The sequence below is a fragment of the Monodon monoceros genome, unplaced genomic scaffold (genome assembly GCF_005190385.1).
Source record: "Monodon monoceros isolate NGI ecotype Baffin Bay Population unplaced genomic scaffold, NGI_Narwhal_1 Super_Scaffold_16, whole genome shotgun sequence".
Classification (NCBI taxonomy): domain Eukaryota; kingdom Metazoa; phylum Chordata; class Mammalia; order Artiodactyla; family Monodontidae; genus Monodon; species Monodon monoceros.
In genome coordinates this window covers 69,047,245-69,067,918 of record NW_021703772.1, presented here as the reverse complement: position 1 = coordinate 69,067,918, position 20,674 = coordinate 69,047,245, and the positions used below count along the sequence as shown (strand labels likewise).

General features: G+C 36.1%; 1 protein-coding gene and 1 non-coding gene across 2 annotated transcripts in view; both read right to left on the bottom strand.

Annotated features, from left to right (window-relative positions):
* Positions 1 to 20,674, bottom strand: part of KCNH7 (potassium voltage-gated channel subfamily H member 7) — a 454,727-nt gene that overhangs the window by 161,621 nt on the left and 272,432 nt on the right. The window lies entirely within an intron of this gene.
* On the bottom strand, positions 11,920 to 12,053 carry LOC114897339. The gene has a single exon (XR_003794065.1). It is a non-coding gene; the product is annotated as a U11 spliceosomal RNA (small nuclear RNA).

Genomic DNA, 20,674 nt, shown 5'->3' with positions numbered 1-20,674 from the left:
AGATTGGGGTGTAAGCATTGTTGGTGTTTCTGCAGGATTTCTTCAGTTTCCCTTCCAGGCTCACTCTGTATCCCTCTTTTCCTGCTCAGAATGAAGAGAAGATGCTGAAAGGACTCTGTTATCCTCTGAATTCCAGTTGGGTTTTAGCCAGTGGGGATTTCCGGTAGGAAATCGAAGGGAGGAAAGTGAAGGAGTATTTATTCCTTACACTCTAGTCCTACTGGGTTGCAGAGAGTTGGATGCATCCATCACTAAATTTCAGTTTCTGGCAGCCCTCATATAGCCCCAGGGTTCCAGTAATTATCACTCCCTCTGCTTGCCTCTTCGAATGGCTCTTCACTGTTACTCAGCCTGGAACACTGCACCATTCCTTATTGTGCTTTTATGTGTTATTCTTTTATTAACTCTCTTCAAATTACTCGATTTGAGCATTCAAAAAATATTTGAATATTGATTCATCCAAGATAAAAATACTACAAAACAAGGGAAGTAAGTGGAAACTTGGTAAGCAGACAGTCCATATTTAAGGAATAAAGATGTAGCAAAATACTGGGACAATGAGAATAAATCATATATGTTAAACAAGACAAAGAGAACCCAAAAAATTAAGCCAGGTAATAGTTAAAAGGCAGCACATTTATCCCCATATAGATTGGCAGAAATCGTAACCATGACAAAATGTGGGTGTCAGGAATTTGGATATGATAAATGACTTTGAGATAAAATTCCTTTAGAATTTCAAGGAGGATGAAATGTAATAGGTTTAGCTCTGAGCAGTGGTCAGAAGAGTGGTAATTATTAAGTGGTAATAGCATGATCAAATTCAACATTTTAATAAAAGTGAGGGGAACCAAAAATATCCACTGGAAGGAGGGTGCCTAATGATAGAAAAGAAAACAAAGAAACAGCCAAACTGACAGAATATTTAAAACACTGAAAAAAAACTACTCATTAATATCCCAGGGGAAACCTTTAAGTCATTTAAAAGCACCACAATGTATTTCGAAGAAAGTAACTTGACCACAAGTCCTGCATGATTAAGTGATAAAACTACACACTTGAATGAAGAAAAAAAAAAATTAAGACTTTTTTCCGAAGTGAAGAAATTGTGAAAAAAGAATCAGGGAACCTAGTAAGAGTCAAATGTCAAGTGTAAAAAATTAAGCAAAAACTAATTTGAGGGACACTTGCAAATAATTTCTAAGCGATTAATTAAGTTAACTAAGTTATTGGATGATTAAAAAAAACAAAGGCAATGAACTGGGGAACAAATTTGATCCCTGAAGTTCTACTCACTGTAGAAAAGGAAACTCAGCTAAGAATTCTATTAGACATGGAGTAGTTCTAGAACCGCATTATATAAGTAGAACGCATTAAATGTGTTGTACAAAACCAATATAAATAAATCACCTCCCATGATCAATATTTAAAGTACTCAAGGTGTGGTGCTGGCGCCCCAAGTATGTAATTTATTATTTTGATGATCAATATGCTGGTCAGTGTGATTCCCATGATAAGCATTTTAAGAGGGATCAACAAATTAGAGCTCTTCCATACCACGCAAGGTGTTGGCAATGGTAATAAATTGTAGAATACTGTAACCCTGTTGAGAATAATGTGTTGGTGGAACGGTAACATTTTTCTGTAAGGCAAAATCTGGTCTATTTGATCTATTGCAGATTTCTGAGTTTAAATAAAAACCAAGCAGAACCAAAATGAAAAGATAAATAAAACGAAGGAAAAGGAGAGAAACTGTTAGCTGGCTACTCTGAACCTAGCATTGTGGTAAGAATTTTAACACACCTATTAAATCCTGACAGGGCTCCAGAGGTGGGCATTACTGTCTCCATCTTATAGGGGGAAACAGACTGAAAGGGTTCCATAACTACATCACTAAACTGGCTGAGGTCGAGTCACCATGAAGAAGGAGAATCCAGACCCTTGTCCAGGTTTGGCTGGTTCTAAGTGCCCTGTTTATTTAAGTAATTCATTTAGACTTAAAAAAAATTTTTAACAGATATTTACCAGAGATTTTAAAAATTGAATGACAGTCTCATTTGGACAGTGTTTTGCAAAGATAAGGAGCTGATTCAAAAATAAGAAAGAAAAAAGGAGAGAAATAATCAGGCATTTCTATGCCTAGGACTTGTTAACAGTGATTGGTAGGTAGAATTCTAAGATGGTCCCCAAGATTTTCTGTCTCTAGTATACACATCCTGCATAATTCTAGCCACAGTGAATATGATGGGTTTAACTCTCACAATTCATTTACATCATATGGCACAGTTGACTTTAAGAAAGGGAGATTATCCAGGGGAACCTAACGTAATCATTTGGGACATTTGAAGGCAGAAATTTTTCTCTGGCTGGTCACAGGAGGGGAAGTCTTTGCTGGTCTGGAAGAAAGCAAACACCCTATTTTGAACAGCTGAGATCAGGAGCCCCTAGAAGCTGAATGTGGCACCAAAGTAAGAGTTAACAGGAAAGCAGGGACACAGACCTACAACCACAGAAAATGAATTCTGCCATCAACCAGTACACCTGAAGAAGACCTGAGCTCAGGTGAGAACCACAGCCCAGGATGATAGCTTGATTTCAACCTGGTAAGACCCTGAGCAGAGAACCCAGCCACACCGTGCCCAGACTTCTGACCTCCAGAACCATGAGCTAATATATGGGCATGGTTTTTAGCTGCTCATTTGTAGTATTTTATCAGGCATCTGTAAGAAACTACTACACAGCAAAAATTACTTCTGGAACTTGTCTTATCTGACGTTTTTATAAAAGTTCAGTAAAATCACAGGGAGCTTGTGCATGTAGTATAATTTTGACCTATGGGGAATACACTGAATAGAGATTTAGTTATGTTGACTGTGTGGAATGGCAGAAAAAGTTTCAGTGTGGGTTTGAAGGCAAGGCATTTTAGGAATAATTAATCCAGATGATATTTGCAAGATGATGGATTGGTCTCAACCAGCAATTATGAGTCATTAGAAAGCTACAGTGAGCATTTTCATTGCTGCCCATAGACATAGGCTCAGCATGCTCCTGTTGAGTAGACCAACAACATTTCTGAGCACATCCTTAGGAAAGGTATTCGAAACTCACTAGAAACAAAAGGTCTGTAAAAAGTATAGGGTTAATCCATTCCCAGGATAATATAAAGAGTTACCCTTCTTAACTAGACATCAGGAAGTGCATAAGTGATAGACAAGTTCCCCAGATATGCAATTAAAATGAGCAACAGGCCAAACTTTCTTAGGAAGTATACATCTTACAGATATACCCCTTATCTGGAAAATTAAAGATTAAGGGACTATTCTCAAGGTTTATAAAAATAGATAAACAGAAGGACTGCATATTAGGTGTGTTGGAAAGAATCTGTGAGTCCAGTTAGTGGGGAAATGCTGCTTCTTTTCTTTCCAGATGTTTCCTTTCATGTCCAGAAAGCTAGATTCGCATAATGCTCCCGACTCCTCTCCATCCCTTTGGTCACCTTGCCCTTGGGAAGGTAGTGTGATTTATCTGGTTGGCAGAATTGGGACAGTATGTTGGGAATGTTTGACTCAGCTCTTCTTTTTACCTCTTAAGAATAAGCCTGACCAAAGGGAGCACATTTTCTTCTCTCATGTCTCTAACTGGGTAGATAAGGCTGTTGTATTCTGGGGTTTAATATTAGGAAGTCTAAACCTCCCAAAAATATAACCAGAAAATGCTATTCGAGACATTTTTTTGAATAGTAAAGGTGAAGTTTTGTTCCAGGAATTGCACGCTTTTATCATATTTTTCCACTAGTTTAATGTTTGGTGTGTGGTAGGGAAGGAGGTGCTATTTATTGGGTCTCCTCAAAGGTCTTAATTAGAACAAGACAGTTCCTCCTAATGTTACAAAAAGGAATTCTTAAAATTGAAACTAAAACAAAGCATAGTTTTATTCATAATTATTAGTATATTTAAGAAATTTGTTACTTCAAGATGTACAGGATGAAATTACAAAGGACATCAAGAAGGGTTTAATGAATCTAATTATGATACATTTAAAAGGATTGATCCCCTTATTTCTGAGATGACATAACTGGGTTATTATATCATTTTGTATAGTATCCTTGGTATGTTTTAATTCCTTTGCTCATTATTCATGCAATAATCTAAACCCTTGTGGCATTTTTAACATTTGAAAAAATTTCCAGCATTGGAAAGATTCCTTATGTCAACATATAAAGACTCACTACCACTTTACAGCTTGGGTTTTTAATTACTAAATTCTTGGTACAGAATGTGAATTTTACATTTCATAATTATTCTAAGAGTTGTTATGAGCACTATGGAACCAACGGAAAAGTATGACAAAGAGTAATTAACCTTTTAAATACAGATCTTCCTAACAAGACAAAAGAAGTGACAAAAGAAAGTCTAAAATGAAGACACTAACTGGCCATGTTAGATACCTCATTCTCATAGTTCCTTGGACCCAGCAGTGAGAAAGATACATGTTGCCTTCATCTAAAAAACGCAATTTAAGAATCGTAGCTTTTCTCTTCTCTTTGCAGGAATCTAGGGAGTCAAGGGCAATGTAACAGACAATCCCAAAGGGCTCCAGTTACCTTTTAATCTGAATCTCCTCAGCACTTTTAAAAGGATTATGTACTTTATTATTCCAGTGTACACTGATAGTCTATTTCATAGGATTCTCTTGTGTTATTCCTGTATAAGTTAACTTCCCAATTTGAGTATAAAATGAAATTATGCCACTCTCGGCTTGTTTATGTTTATTAAAACCACATAACCCTTCTGCACAAAGGTTTTGATTCAAGTTTAATGAATAAATAAACTTCCAATAGTAGGTTCTACCAGAAACTGCATGGCTATAACTCATAGTAGAGTTGGATCTGAAGTAACTATGTTAGTTGCATTTGCTTACACACCCCAGGTGTACTTCTTTACAAGATTTAGGGAATATTGGGTTATCAGTGACTTAGGGATCCTAACTTCAAGAAACAAGTCACTTCATCCTTGGCATAGCTACAGAGATAGTTCAAAATCATTGTGACAAAAAGCAGTAAAAGTAAGATGTAGTTTACTCCATACCCTTTTGTGTCATTTTGGAAGGATACAACTAGAATGAACTTATGGGTGAACACTGAGGGAAATGAGTGAGGATTACAAAGAGAGGTATAAAATATAACCACGCTTGTGTTCTTATCAGAATTCAGCACGTGAATATTTCTATGACAAGTGTCTCTAGCTAGTCATACTCTTCTTAAACTTTACATATTTGGCTACTTTACTGTGAAGAAATGAGCTATGCAATTCTTTGCCGTGACATACCTCACTGGGAGTGTATTAGTTTCCTATTGCTGCTACAACAAATTATTACAAACCTAGTAAGTTAAAACAATATGAATTGATTATTTTACAGTTCTGGAGGTCAGAAATCCAAAATGGGCTGGCAGGGCTGCATTCTGGAGGCTCTAGGGATGAATACGTTTTTTTGTTTTTTACAGCTTCTAGAGGTCACCTGCATTCCTTGGTTCATAACCCCTTCCTCCGTTTTCAAGCAATTAATGTCACATCTTCTAATCGTCTGCATACTCTCTTCCTTCCCTCTGCTTCTGGGGTCACATCACCCTCAATGACTGTGACATTCCTGCCCCAATTTTATAAAGACCCTTGTGATGACATTGGGCCCACATGGAAAATCCAGAAGAATCTACCCATCTCAAGATCCTTAACCTAATCATATCTGCAGAGTCCCTTTTGCAGTGTAAAGTAACATATTCACAGGTTCTGGGGTTTAGGGCATAGACCTCTTTCCAGGGCCATCATTCAGTGTACCATAGGGGATATACTTTATTTATGCATGTATTTGTCTACAACACTTCTAGAAAAAGAAGACTTCATATGAATATAAGAAGCCAAAAGCTTCTGGTAAAACATTTCATACATGCGTCCACATGACTCCATGTAAAAGATTTATTATGTGAAAGTTGCCCAAACATCTAGCAGTCAGTGGGGAATCCAGAATTGTCAAATGAGAGGAACTTGGTTAGAAGGCGAGGAATAGGAAACTGGTCAGAGCTGTGTTTTCATAGCAAGTTTGGTGTTTCTACAGGGATCTTACATGTATTTGTAGGAGGACTGAGATCAGGGGCTAATGAAACTATTGGAGTCAAATTCTTCCCTTCCTCTCCTCCATCAAGCCAAACCTCTTGGCTCTATCACTGTTAGTGTTTGAATATCCTGCTTAAAGAAGCAGAGAAGAAGAGATAAGACAGGCAGGTTGGTCCCGCTGTGTGAAATTTACTTGGGGTTAATACCAATTAAATATCTCACTCTCTGACATTTTGTATTAATCTTTATGTCAGTTCAATGTTAGCATGCTAATACCTCAGTTTCATTCAATTTGTCAGTATCTATGGTTGATATTCTTTACCCAAATTCTGTCTTCAGATACTCACATATGTTTGGAACTTACTTAGTCTTTGATTAGAATTTTACATGACATAATGAAATAAAGGTTCTCTTCATGACATGCTGAACATAATACAGGCACCCAAAGTCCTTAACTAAACTTGATTATTTATGGAGCCTGATAATATTATGGGGATTTTAGGTTTTTGATTTTTCTAGTTTTTGTGGTCCTATATATTGGTTTTATTAGAATTTTATCTGCATGTAGATGAGCAGACTCATGGTTTCTATAAGGGTTTAGAGTTAATAAAGCATGTGCCACATGATCATAAAATATTCTGATCTATTTGAGTAAAAAGTTCCATATATTTTAAGATAATATTTTTTCTGGTTTTCTTGCTTATAGAATCCTATGTGTGAGATACTTTTTAAAATAAGAATGTTCATTGCAGTGTTTTATATACTAGCTCAAATTGTAAAAAAAAATAATAATAATTAAAATAGAACTCTGGGTATATTTTACATATGTTTTTATAAATTAGAATACAATGTGGTTATAAGGAGGAATGAGGCATATTTCTATGTATTGTTGTAAAACTATATCCCTATGATATAGTGAAGAGTTAAAAAAATTAGCTTGAAAACTAAGCATTTATGATTCCACAAAGTTTTGCTAAAAGTGTATACATGTAATTATGCATGCTTAGAATAGAAATCTGGAAGGAAACACACTTATACATCAAACTGTTACTAATTAAAACTAACATATTGAATACTTATTTTATTCCAGACTCTGTTATATGTGTTCTGCATGTATCATTTTATGTAGTTCCACAGAAAGCCTAAGAATTATTATTATTTTGATTTTGTAGATGAAACTGAATCACAGAGAGATGAAATAACTTGCCAAAGACACTTGATTATCTAACACTATCTTTGGGATGTGAATATTAAAATGACTCTTACCTCTACTTTTTTTACAGTCTATGCTGGAATTCTCAATAATAAGTGTGTATTACTTTTATAATTATAAAAAAGAAGAAAGGTATTTTTCATTTGGGGAAAAAAAAGATCCCCACAAAAGAGGAAATCAGTGGGAAACACCTGGTTGCAATTTACCAGCTATGATACATTATTTAAAATTCAAGAAAACTGATACTTGAAAACCTGTCTTACTGAGTCTTCAAAATCCATTATTTTTAAAATAAATTCAGTCTAGATCCCCAAATCCCCACGCAAATAATTGAATAAAAATTCAATATGTTTTGTCTTCGCATGCTAGTTCCATCTTTTCCTAAACATTTTTACAGTAAGCTTCAAAACGTGAAATAATGTCTTCATTTTAAAGTTAGTTTATAGAATTTTAAAAACACATAGCATCAATACAATGAAATCACTAAATGATTTTAAAAATCATGTTGGTTTTAGTTAAATTGTATTAATGCATTTATAGAATGAAACAAAGGACAATCACGTCTGGAAAATCATGCAGTAGATAGTGTTCTGGTAGCTATTGCAATGTAGCAAACCACCCCAACAAATAAATAATTTATTATTATTTTGCATCGTTCTGTAGGTTAAGTTCTGAGCTGACTTGTTCAAGTTTAGTTTCCTTTATGTTTCAGTGAGATTTTGGTTGTCGTTGCCGTCATCTGAAGGCTGGACTGGACTGGCTATCCAAGATGGTGCACTTTACATGGCTGGCAGTTGAAGCTGGCTGATGGTTGGGAGCTTAAGTACAGCTACTGACTGGAATGCTTACATGGACCTTCAAGTGGCTTGGGCTTCTCAGAGAACGGTGCCTTAGTTTCTAGAGGAAGCATCCCAAGAATGAGTGTTCAGTTGTGAGCTTTACAGGAGGCAGAAAGGGGAAGCTGCCAGGCCAATGAAAGCCTAAGCCTGGAACTAGGATAGCATTATTTCTTTCATGTTCTATTGGTCAAAGAGGCCACAGGGTCCACCTATATTTAAAGGAGTAAAGAAATAGGCTCTCTCTTTTGATAGGACAGTGGCAAGAGATGAGAGATAGGGGAGATATTGGTACAGCTGTCTTTGGAAAATGCAGCCTGCTGCAGTCGCTTAAAAAGCAACCTTTGCCTAATCTTTGCAAAATATATCTGATATAAAAGAGTTTCTTATGTCATTGACAAGGAAAGGTTAAATTCCTGGATATATGAGCTTGGTTACCACAGGCTATCTCTTCCTAACTGATAGTGATCATTATAAATAAAGCTGACTATGCCTCTTTACATTTCTGACTGTCTATTTTTCTGTCTCAGTTTGTTTTTTTCTTTTGATCACTGGTGATTGGGAAATGGAGTATGCAGAGTGGGAAAAAAAGGTTGGCAGTAAAGAGTGAATCCACAGAGGGGATATTTCTGGTAAAACCATGAGAAGTCTGTGGATAATTGCTGTTGACCTACAAAGTTAATGATCAAAAGAGGGAAGATCATTCTTTCTATATAACTGTGACAATATCATACATCTTTGTACCTCATAATTTATAAAGACCTTTCATGTATATTTCTTGTTTTGAGCCTGCATCAAACTCATTTTACGGATCAGTAACCTGAGTGATAAGTAAGTTAAGTGATGCCCTTAAAGTCACATAGCTAGTAATGGAGAGTGAAACAGGTCTTCTGTCTTCAGAACCCTTTCCTTTGTATCACAGTACCTTTACAGACTTTTACTGCCAAAACTGTTTGAAAAGCAGTTAAGAAACAAGAATGAGAAGTGGGTAAGAGTGAAGACAGACGTGATTTTGGGCAAATAACTTAATTTTTTTAACCTAGAAAAGAAAAATGCTTTCCATGTATAAGTGTTGGGAAGATGAAGTATGAAAGTGTAATAAAGTCAAAGAGTGTGTTTGATAGATGTCATCTCATACTCCTATTACAGCAATTATCATTAGTATTACATTAAAGGGAATTTGGTACAGTAGATAAATCATGGAGTCAGACAGATCTAGTTTTTATTTTTCAATGTAATCAGTAGAAATTTCTACATTTTTTTAAGGCAGAAAGCCACTTTGTGAGAATAATTTTCTGACATTAAAATTACCTGGGAAACTACTGTTGAACTTTGTCCATGTATATTAGTCACATTTCGAAGACTACACTGTGGATAAAGCAAGTTTCCAAATCTCAGTAACCTACTCAAAAAATGCCTTAGTTTTTGCTCCTACTAATATAGACTAAGGTAGCTGTGGGTTGTCATTGGCTCTGTTCCTAGATCCTTCTTTATTCCAGGACCCAGGATAAAGGGGCTGTCACTATTTGGGGCACATTGTTCTCATGGCAGAGGAAAATTCAATGACTGAACCACGCAATGCCTTTTAAAACTTTTGTTCAAATGCAACATATATCACTTACACTCATATTTCATTAGCCTAAAACATATGGTTAAACTCAACATCAATGTGACAAGCATACTTAATTCTTCTACAGGAAGATGATTAAATAATTAGAAACAATAAAAGTCTATTTTAATCCAAGATAGGAATCATGTGACTGCTAAACTTAAAGTTCCTGGAGGCAAAAAGAAACATTTGAAATATCTTTAAGTACTCGTTTCTCAGTGCCTAGCACACAACTTCGTACACTGTAGGTGCTCATTAAATATTAATAGGTGAATGCATGATATAGGCAAAGGTTAACATGTAGCAAACCCTTACACTGTGACCCTTCATCTCTCCATGCTCCAAATTGAAGAAGCAATGATTAAAATTTAAATTTCTATTGTTAGCCTAGATGCGTATTCAAATATACTCAGAAAATGAATAAAACACCCTTTATATAACTGCAATCATAATGAAGGAGAGCAAGCTATTACATGCAATTAGGTGAAGTTAGAGTAGTTAGTTCATTCATTCTGCAAACAGGTTATTAGACCTTTCTATTTGCCAGGCACTGTCACAAAGATGTATTTAAAGATGAGTAAGGACTTCCCTGGTGGCGCAGTGGTTAAGAATCCACCTGCCAATGCAGGGGACACAGGTTTGGGCCCTGGTCCGGGAAGATCCCACATGCCACCGAGCAATTAAGCCCGTGTACAACAACTACTGAGCTTGCACCCTACAGTCCACACGCTCTAACTACTGAGCCCACACGCCGCAACTACTGAGTCCACATGCTGCAACTACTGAAGCCCGCATGCTCTAGGGCCTGTGTGCCACAACTACTGAGCCCGCGCACCTAGAGCCCGTGCTCGGCAACAAGAGAAGCCACTGCAATGAAAAGCCCGCCCACAGCAATGAAGAGCAGCCCGGCTTGCTGCAGCTAGAGAAAGCGCGCGCGCAGCAACAAAGACCAAACGGAGCCCCCCCAAAAAAAATTTAATTAAAAAAAAATGAGTAAGACTCAGGTACAGCCCTTGCCCTTAATGAGCTATAGTGACACCTTAGCAGGTTCATAGTAAGTTTGACGGTGAAAAGTTTTGCAGATTAATTTGTTGTTTTGATTTTAAATTCCCAAACTAGAGTGGGGGAAGTATGTCTGTGTGGGGATATATAATTATTTTAATAAATCCATTTTCTTTGAATAATAGTCCACCTAATCTAAAGAATATGGTAATTTATTTTGAATATCCTTAAAAGTAGGAGGAAACATTGCATAGACAGATGTCTCAAAGATGCCTCAAATCATGAGCAAAATTATCTTTATATTATGGGAAGCAACTATTTAAAAGTGTATGCATTGTACAAAGTATTAGATTTCAACCTTCAAACTCTGCATCATCTTGTGAAAAGAATTTTAAATTATTTTGATAAGACATATATATGTGCAGAAAAAACACGGAGTGCTTTAATTGACACTTTCTTCTGCAAAGACACCATATATTCAAGAATTTTGCACTTCCTTTTTTCTTAACATAACAAGACATATCTCAGCTACATACCCAAGAGATATCTAGAGACTAATTAGGGTGTAGAGTGAATACTGGTGGAAACAAAAGGAACATTTCCTAACGTAACTTAAGCATTAAGAGCCAGAGAATTTAAGGAACTAGATTCCAGAGTAATAGACAATTTCTAAAGAACTCAGTTACAAGACCACAATTAAAGAGCTCTATAATAAAGAATCCTAATGAATCATTTGAAGGAAAATCAATGTGAAGAGTCAGCTGTGAATTGAATATAAGTTGATAAATAAAATTACATCTTCCAAGATCTCTTCCTAATTATCAATCTGTTACAGAAAACAGGTGGGGTTTTTGATATTCAAATAGCTTCATAAGTTATTAAAAATTACAAAGGACATATTAATTCCCTAGCGAAACAGTTTTACATTAAAAAGCATTCTGAAAATTGGCTTATTGCCTTAACTGTGGGATCTGTTTCTGTGGTTAATTAACATGACATTTGATTCTTTTTTTTTTTTGGTCATCAAAAAATTTATTGCTAGAGCTCTAGAAATTACAAAACCTGTGACAATATGCATGTTTGGAAAAACTCTACATTACCATTCTAGCTGACTGGAAAAAAACACTCTGCTTTTCCAGACTAAAAACCAGGGGCACCAGGACCAACGATCACCAGCTGCCCAGGTACCAAAAAATTATGCTTCTGAGATCTCTCGATGTTGATTCCAGACGAAGAGCAAATGATCTACCTTACGTGTGCCACTCTCGACAGAAGCCCTTTTTGACATTTGATTTTTACTAATAAAAAATAACTCACACAATGCTTTTTAAGATTATTATAATTTGAGGTTATTTACTTAGGTTCATATAGACGTCATTTTAGGGACATTTATAAGAAGTGTCTTTAAAATAAATTTTTCCCCTCATATACTACAGAATAATTTTGGAAATAAATATAAAGAAGAGTCAAAATTAAGTTATTCATCCTCCTGCATGCCCACAACCAAGTGAGGTCTGTGATGGGGGCAGTGATCAAGGGACACTTCTAGTGTATGTGCCACCCAGGTACTCTGGTCCACAGCAGCTGCGCTGTGACTGTTTTTTCCCCTCGCAGTACTTGAGCTGGGTTTTACTCTTTCCAGTTCGTTCTCCCATCTCTCTACCAATACGGCAGTGCTCTTGATCTGAATCACTTGCCTACATTCTGTGAATTTTTGCAAAGGCTTTAACTCTCTCCTTTCTTCTGCCTCTCTGTCTGCCTCCTCCAGAACTACAGTGAAACCCAGTTCAGGTGACAATCAGAAGAATCCCACTTTCTCCCTCAAGTTGCAATTACCCCTTGCAGCATAATGCACTAGGTATTCCACCTACTATGGGCTATGGTACAAATGTACGCTTTGAGTCCAAAATCAAAACTCTGAAAAAAAAAACACATGTCAAACTATATTAATTAGAGAGTAAACTGATCACAAATTGCAATGTGGAAGGTATGGTTAAAAATAAAATATGCCTTTTTAAAAATTTTACTCAAACTTGAGTACCATTTTATGTGCCCCACTTTTATGTGTCCTACTCAAATCTGGTGTTTTTAAAAAAATAAAGTTCACTTTGAAATTCTTATATCCAAAGCTCTGTTAAAGGAACCATTTTTATAGATGTTGTGAGGTCTTGTGAGTTATTTTAGATAAATTTTAGTCTGTACACAGCCTAAAATAAATAAGTGAAAGAAGTAAACAGTGTTGGGGTAGGAAATTTACAAATAAGAATAAAAATAGTTATGCAGAGATGCATTTTGGGGGAATTCATACCCAGCCCTAAACTTTTTCTTTTTGCTTTGATCCACTAAAGGGAGGTGCAAGGGAATAAGAATAAAGTGCATCAAGTTCTGATATAAACCTAAAATACAAAATAGAGCCTTTTCTTAAAAGAGTTGTACCAGTGTAAAAGAATAAATAGATGGTCTACCGGTGGGAAAGGCGTAAAAACCTTTTGATGTCAAATGGTTTAGAAGTCATGGAACGATAGCATTTTAGAACTCATCAGATTCAGGCTCTTCAGTTAACAGATGAGGGATCTGAGCCAGAACATTGAAGGAACAAGACTCCAGAGTAATGAACAATTTTTAAAGAACTCAATTATAAGACCACACTTAAAGAGTTCCATATTAAAGAATAGTAATGAATCGTTTGGAGAAAAATCAATGTGAGTCAGCTGTGATTAGTAATGGCAGAATTAGTAATAAAGGTGATGAATTATGCCAGAAGCTGCATAAAATGTTCTTAATATTTACCATTAATCCCAGTACCAATATCATTATTTGCAAAGATATTATATTTTAGAATGTTTAAAAGCAAGGATATAAAAAACAAAAGCTCATCTCTCTCTTAGTTTACCATTTCTATGACTTTACACTTCACTACGAAGAAACCCATAACCATTATTTCCAAGTTGTCCAACTGTTTCTTTTGTGTCATTGCCACTGTCAGTCTTTGGTGTAACTGTTTTAAAATCGAAGCTTCATTGAATGCACCATGCATGAAACAAATGGGACCAATGAAATGATGATGATATTTATATTGATGGGGTAAGGTAGTCCTCCAAAATGTGACTACATAAACTGTATAGCTGAGTTATGGCTGTTTCTATGTGGACAATGGCAGGCAAAGGGTGTGGGTGGGTGTGTAACTGAAGTACATTTGTCTCAGTGATATTTAATAGATAGAGTTCTGAATTATGTGAACACAATTTATAATGTAGAGCTGTAGCACAGAAATGTATTGGTTAACGAAACAGGATAGACTTGTTCTCATCTTTAACAATGGACACCCACTGTGGGCATTAGTTACAGCTTTCTAAAATATTGACTTTCTGACATATAAACTTGACCTATATGTTTGTCTGTGATGAAGTTGATTCTCTTTGGGGGTAACTTCCAAAAAATGGTGAGGATGCCAAGTATAAGAATAATCCTTGTGTGGCAAGTAGCCAGAGCATTGTGTTCCCCAAGTTCAGTAAAGTCAATGCCAAATTTCATTGCCACAAAATTTATGAATCGGGGAAACAAGTTTTTCTCTGTGTTTGGAAGTTTACATTTCTGAAGCATTTCTCTGCCATTTCAACGTTTCCTATGAATGTATCTGGTCTTAGAGGTATCTGTGCTGGAAAGTTTTTTTCACCTCCCTGCAAGTAACTACCTTGTAACTACCACATCAGAAGAGGAACAAAAGTAGCATGCCATTCTGGCCTCCAGGAGAATTCAGGGCAGAGCAGAAGCCCTAGGTCCAAAGGGAAGGCTGTTCCCACTTAGCCAGGCTGGGAACACCTGGGAATCATCATATAGCTGGGTGACCAGCAACCAGGATTAAAAAGGGGACAGAGGGACAGAAGAAAATATGTGCCCCATAAACAGTCACGCCCAAGCTCTGACTGTTTAACCTTTGTGTATAAAAGGATACCTGCAATATTCGAGGTTAGAAGTGTTATGCCTTTGAATTAGTCAAGTATGAAAAACTTGTGTTTTTCATATGAACACACAGTTTTAATGTCTATATCATACTTCCAATACTGAAACTGAAGGATAAAACAGATAAAGCTATCTTGATTTCGTGAGCTGTTTGTTCTAAATACAAATTTTATTTTACAAGTAGTTGTGATTTAAACATATTGCAAAGTTACAGTAAATTAAAGGGGCTGTAATCAGACTTCTTAAAAGGTGACTCTTCAGGCAATGGCTCATTCTCTGATTCACCTTCTTGAAATAACTAAGTATGAGGCCATTTTTCCAAAATCTGAGTTTCTGCAAAGATGTCTGATGTTAAAACGGAATGATTCTTATATAAAACCAAGGCAATCGGCCAGCTTCATACTTAAAATATAGAATTGGAATAACATTTCTCTTTTTTTTTTTACAATTTGGAAATATCATTTCCACTGACTATCGAATTTTATAAGCTGAAATATTTTTGCTCAGGAGGAGAGTTCTCTCAGATCAGTAATTGTTATTTACATTCTACCCAGGCCATCCTTATGCATCTAATTTATATTAAAAACCCATGACGTATAATAGGTATGCTTCCCTCTTCTTCTCCCTTTAAGCACTTTCCTTTCCTTTTATTTATTTATATTTTTGTTGTAGCTGTTGTTTTTGTTGTGAAGTAGTAGCTGTCGTTGTTGAAAAAAACAGCATCTCATTTTCTTTAAAACAATTTTAAGTGAAAATGAAAACTTTGCCTTTGCATTGTGATTACAAAAGTTTAATTAAAATGTATTATTGGTTCACAGTGTGGGTAATTTTATTAAAATATTGCTCAGATATATAATTAAAGAGTTAGGTAATTGAGACAGGCTTTAGTTGTAGGGTGTGGGTTTCATAGGGTAACAGACAGCTCCTTCAGTATGTAACATGCTGCTGCATGAACACTGAGCCTATCTCTTACTGGAGCGTGGGTGTCCTGGGTAGTGTTCTGAACTGGCTCAGCGGTGGCGCTGGGGTGATTCTGTGCTGCTGTGCGAAGGCAAAGTATAAAGTAGTGGATATTTCTGGTGTTAGCTACTCAGAGAAGAGAGGCCCGCCCTTAGCTCAGATGTCAGAATATGGGAGGCAGACTTGTCTCTTTGTGGGCCCTTCTCACTTGGGGCTGGGCTTTGAGAAAGCCGAGAGTATCGCCAGGTGGTCAGGGAAGTGTGACCTCTGCCGGGGAGAAGCAACTTGCTGGAGAACAGCAAATGGAACGGGATCTTCCAAACTGGCTCTCCAGTGTCTATGTTACTTTCTTTGTCTTGCCCATGTTGCTATTCCTGGGCCCTCAGTAAAGTCTGATTTAAATATTCTAGCATAAACTCAGCCCTTTTAGAATCCATCTTCCGGTTGGGTGTCCACACTGGTGCCACCACAGCCTAGTCGGACTGTGGTAATAGAAAAGAAATGCTTGTCCTTGTGGAGATCCTACTGCTATTGCTAACATTTGAGATGAGGGTAGAGCTTTGGTCTTTCTTCCAGCTATCACTTATCTGACTCAGAGACACAAGGTCACTTTCCATAGCATAACTATTTTAGACACTTGTAATTTAAATGACTGCCACTAAATGAAAGGTGGCATATTCACTGAGTTTAAATGTGCAAGTTATAAGCACCTCCCAGTCAAGGACAACTGACAAGGGTTTGAGTTGGGTATCTGCCATGTATTATCTGAGGAACTTGCTTACTTTACCTGAGAACTCAGTTAATACTCCCTTGTGGCTGGTTTTCAGCATGAAATCATATAATGACTTACATGAAAGTGCTAGACACATAAATAGTACCATTTAGTAAGCAGCAACCGCTAACAGCTCTAAGGTATGTAGGCATTTACGTTTTAATTATACCACCTCATACTGTATTTTTTGGTGTGGAAATTTACATACACCCTTCTCAGTGATGGTTTTATTTGCATGGCTTAGAACACAAGGTGGTTATGCTTTTTCTAACTAATGGTAAAGCTAGGAGAAATGGCTTAAGTCTATCAGACAAAAAAATGCCTTTGCAAAGAGTCAACAGCTTCCTGTGTTGTGCCCTTGAATTTCCAGATATGACTGCTTACCTACTATTCTTTACAAAAAAAGAAGTAAAAACTGAGTTCAAAGTTTATAAAGTGCAAACTAGAAAAACTAACCCAGCATGTTGACTGTTGGATGAAAGCATATAATTAGAGTTCTGCAAATGAGATCCTTTTGGATATTAAGAGGTGACTTCATGGCATTGTCTCTTTATGGTTATAGACAGTGTCTGAATCTAACAATCTGTCAAGTTAAAAAAAAAATTAATTCCTACTTCTCTCCTTTTCCCTTATCATTCTCTTGTGCCTGGTGTTTACAACAATGATTTATTGTGGGATTATTTAAGAAATATATTTTCCCAATAAAACTAACAGTTATTCTTATCAGAGGCTTAAAAATTTATCTAAAGTTTTCATTTGTTAATAGCAATAAACTATTAAAGTTCAAAATTAATTTCTTTCAAAACTTAAAACTGATGTATTACATTTTCTTCTTCTATATCCTCCTCTCCACATAAAATTCATTTTAAAACAATTATCACGCCATATATGTTGCTTCTTTGATACTGTTTTTCCACCTTCATTTTTACCTTTTTTTTTTTTTTTAACCACTTTTCCAGAATCTCTGTGTAGCATGGTTAGGACTTGTATTTTTCCTACCTGGTTTACAGATATGACCCAGAGAGTTTAAATGACATGACCAGAGTTAAGGAACAAGGCAGAAATTTCACAGATGCCGAGTCCAGCTAAAAGCATTAGCGCAGACCTTGAAACAGAATGTTATATTTGCAGAATTCTTAATGAATTTTTTTAGCTCTGCCAACATGAAGCAGGCCATGCACCCCTGAGGAAATTGAGGTCCAGAAAGGTAAAAGGTAATTCATTAACCCCTAAAATTGCTTATACAATTAATCTGTTCTGCTTTCTTTCTTGGAAAACCTTGGGAAGACCCTTTGTGGTAAATCTAAAGAGACATTTATACAGGTTATTTTTCTTTATTATATATTGCAGAATATTTTATAAGTGACCTTGACCACTAATTCTTTGTAACATTAAGGATGAGAAGGATTATTGGTTTAGGATTAAGGAAGTACAACACAGTATTTTGGCATCCATAAAATTACTTCATGATTCTACTTCTGAGGGTCATTAAGGGCTAGATCTCCACTCTCTTTATTTTTAGCATCCCCAGATCAATATATCATCTTCTGTATCGAACTTCTTATTCCATATTTGATGAGTTCAGAAAATTTATAATAGCTTTCTACAGTCTCTCCAAAACCCCACCTGGTTAAAATAAGTTTAGCATTAGGTTAAACATGTTATTGGGAGCGATTTTTATTTTTGAAGGCTAATTCAGCTCAGCGATGGATTAGTGATAACATATCCCCTTAACCTCCAAAGTAATTTGTTTTTATGTTCTCAGCTTGGAATCATGCCCTCATATTAATATTTCATACCAACAAGTAGGGGCCTCAATGTGTCCATCTGTTATACTGGCATAATGCCTGCCACCCATATCTGAATATTGCCCTTAGGAATGAGTAGTAATTTTCAGCCTTCTTCAGTTATGTTTTTGGTTTTTGGGTGTTTTTTTTTTTTTTTTTGCATTTGGTCTTTTCTAAATGATGCTTAGACTAGAGTAACATACGATATATTTCTTTCCTGATCATCACTCATTAAAATAACATGTGCAAATAAATTACTTTGTTCAGAAAAAAATAACTAGCCCTAAGAAACATCTCCATTACATGAGTTAGACAACATAGGCAATCTAAATAGATTTTAATTATTTAGTATATTCCTCCACTGGGATATGTTTTACATATAAATGTCAGGAAAATTAGCAGCATACAAAATATCTTGATAAGAAGTACCAAAGGGTGACAATTTTTACTGAATGGTAAAATAAGATGGAAAGGAAAAAAAGGCAGCATTATGTTTCTGCATGAAAGATCTCAACATGTCCTGTTAAATAGTCACCAGTCGAATGATGGTTCAGTTACCCTGATGCTGTACAGCAAAGACTTGTTCCCGTGATTCTAAACACATACAAGAACACTGCAAATCTACAGTCAGTCCTTGGTCCTCCAAGGTCACTGCAAGGGATGTGAAACTGTATTTTAAAAATTTCATCATCTGAAGAGTTTTCTTGCTATATTTCAAGTTTGGGAGCAGAATAGTGGGTAGGAATGTACTGACACCTTGGATTCAACTATTAGCTTTTTTATTCTGAGGTATCTGACCTTGGACAAATTACCAGAATTTTTGTGCCTGTTTCCTCATCTATAAAATACAAGGATAATAAAGGGTTTTGTGGGGATAAATATAATAATGGCTATAAAGTGCCTAGTATACTAAATAATAAATATTAGATTATTTATTGCTTTAAGATACTATAAGTCACTTTCATCTATCTGGGAGCCATGCCCTGCCCAGTTAATGCTCACAGTGGAGAACAGAATGTCTTTGAAAGACGTTAGCCTAAAAGGCCACTGCGTTCTGTGGAGTCTACCACCACCAACCCTTTCCTTCTCAAAAGAGGTATCTGTTGTTTGTTACTCTGCATTTTCCTTTTCCATCATACTTCAAGGAGTTCACCAACCTCATAGTCAGAACAGTTACCTGGATTTATTATGTTTTCTAAATCTATTTTTATGTAAAGCATGGTCACTTTGTCCTAGTCCAATTTTATTTAGGGATAGCATAAAATTTTGAAACTTTCAGGTGCCCAATGAAATCTTCATAGGTATTTTCAGCTCATTTATTTATAATAAGATGAGAATGAGGTTTCCTTAGACTTAGTCCCCTATGGCCTAGGCTGTGGGCAAAAACGACCTGCCTAAATTGAACTAGTTGTCTTGAAATATATAATCATTAAGTACAGGAAGGGAAAATGAGAGACTGTCAATTTACCACCTTATGTAAATGACATTTATTCATTAGCTCATTATTTGTTTAATCAGGAAACATTTATTAAGTACCTAATAAAGACCAGGTACTTCTTACTAGAAGCTGCAAAGACAAGACAGTTAATTGCCATTGAAGGGTTTTCAGTCTGGTGAGCAAAGGTGAGGGTTAGGAAGAGATCAAATCTGTAAACACCAAAGTATAACATTTTCGTTTCAGCAGCTGTGAGTGAATTAGAGTGGCACCCAAAGGAAAAGTGGAACAATTCTACCTGGGTGGGTAAGTGTTGGGAAGTGCGTTTATTGTTCAAATAACCTTTGGGGAGCCTAGTCTTAAAAGATGAGCAGGATTTGATCAGCTGAAGGGGGATGGGGGAATTCAGGTATTTAAAGGATATGGTCTAATGATGACATGTGAGTAGTGTGAGTTTTCACTGAACAAAGATAGAACTATTACTATTGATATAGCTGTTTATGACATGAACTCAATACATACTACAAGGAAACAAGATAAGTGAAAAATATGACCATTCCTTAGGAGGAAGATAATAATTACAAAATTATCAGTTCAGCTATATATGATACTTCAAAATAACTCTTCACACTCTGAAGTCAAATCTTTTTCTAATAAAATTGGAATTTACAAAGGGTTCAGCACAAATAAGACACCTCCTTTTAACTCTCCTTCCTTCCTTTCTGAATAACTCAGTCCAAAAGCCATTAGGTGAGGTTAAATAAGGTAGGCATCTACATAAAACTGGGAGCTGGAATTGAGTAAAAGTGAGAACACGTATCACTATCATACATGTTAATTGTCTGAACCCTCCATGAGGGCAAGTTTTTTTCAGGCTTCTTCCTTCTCATCCACCTCCCCACCCCCAAGCTAAAAGCAAGTATGGCTCATGGGAAGCATCAGAATGATTACGGTAGGAAATGCTGTAAGTCACACCTACTGTAAGTT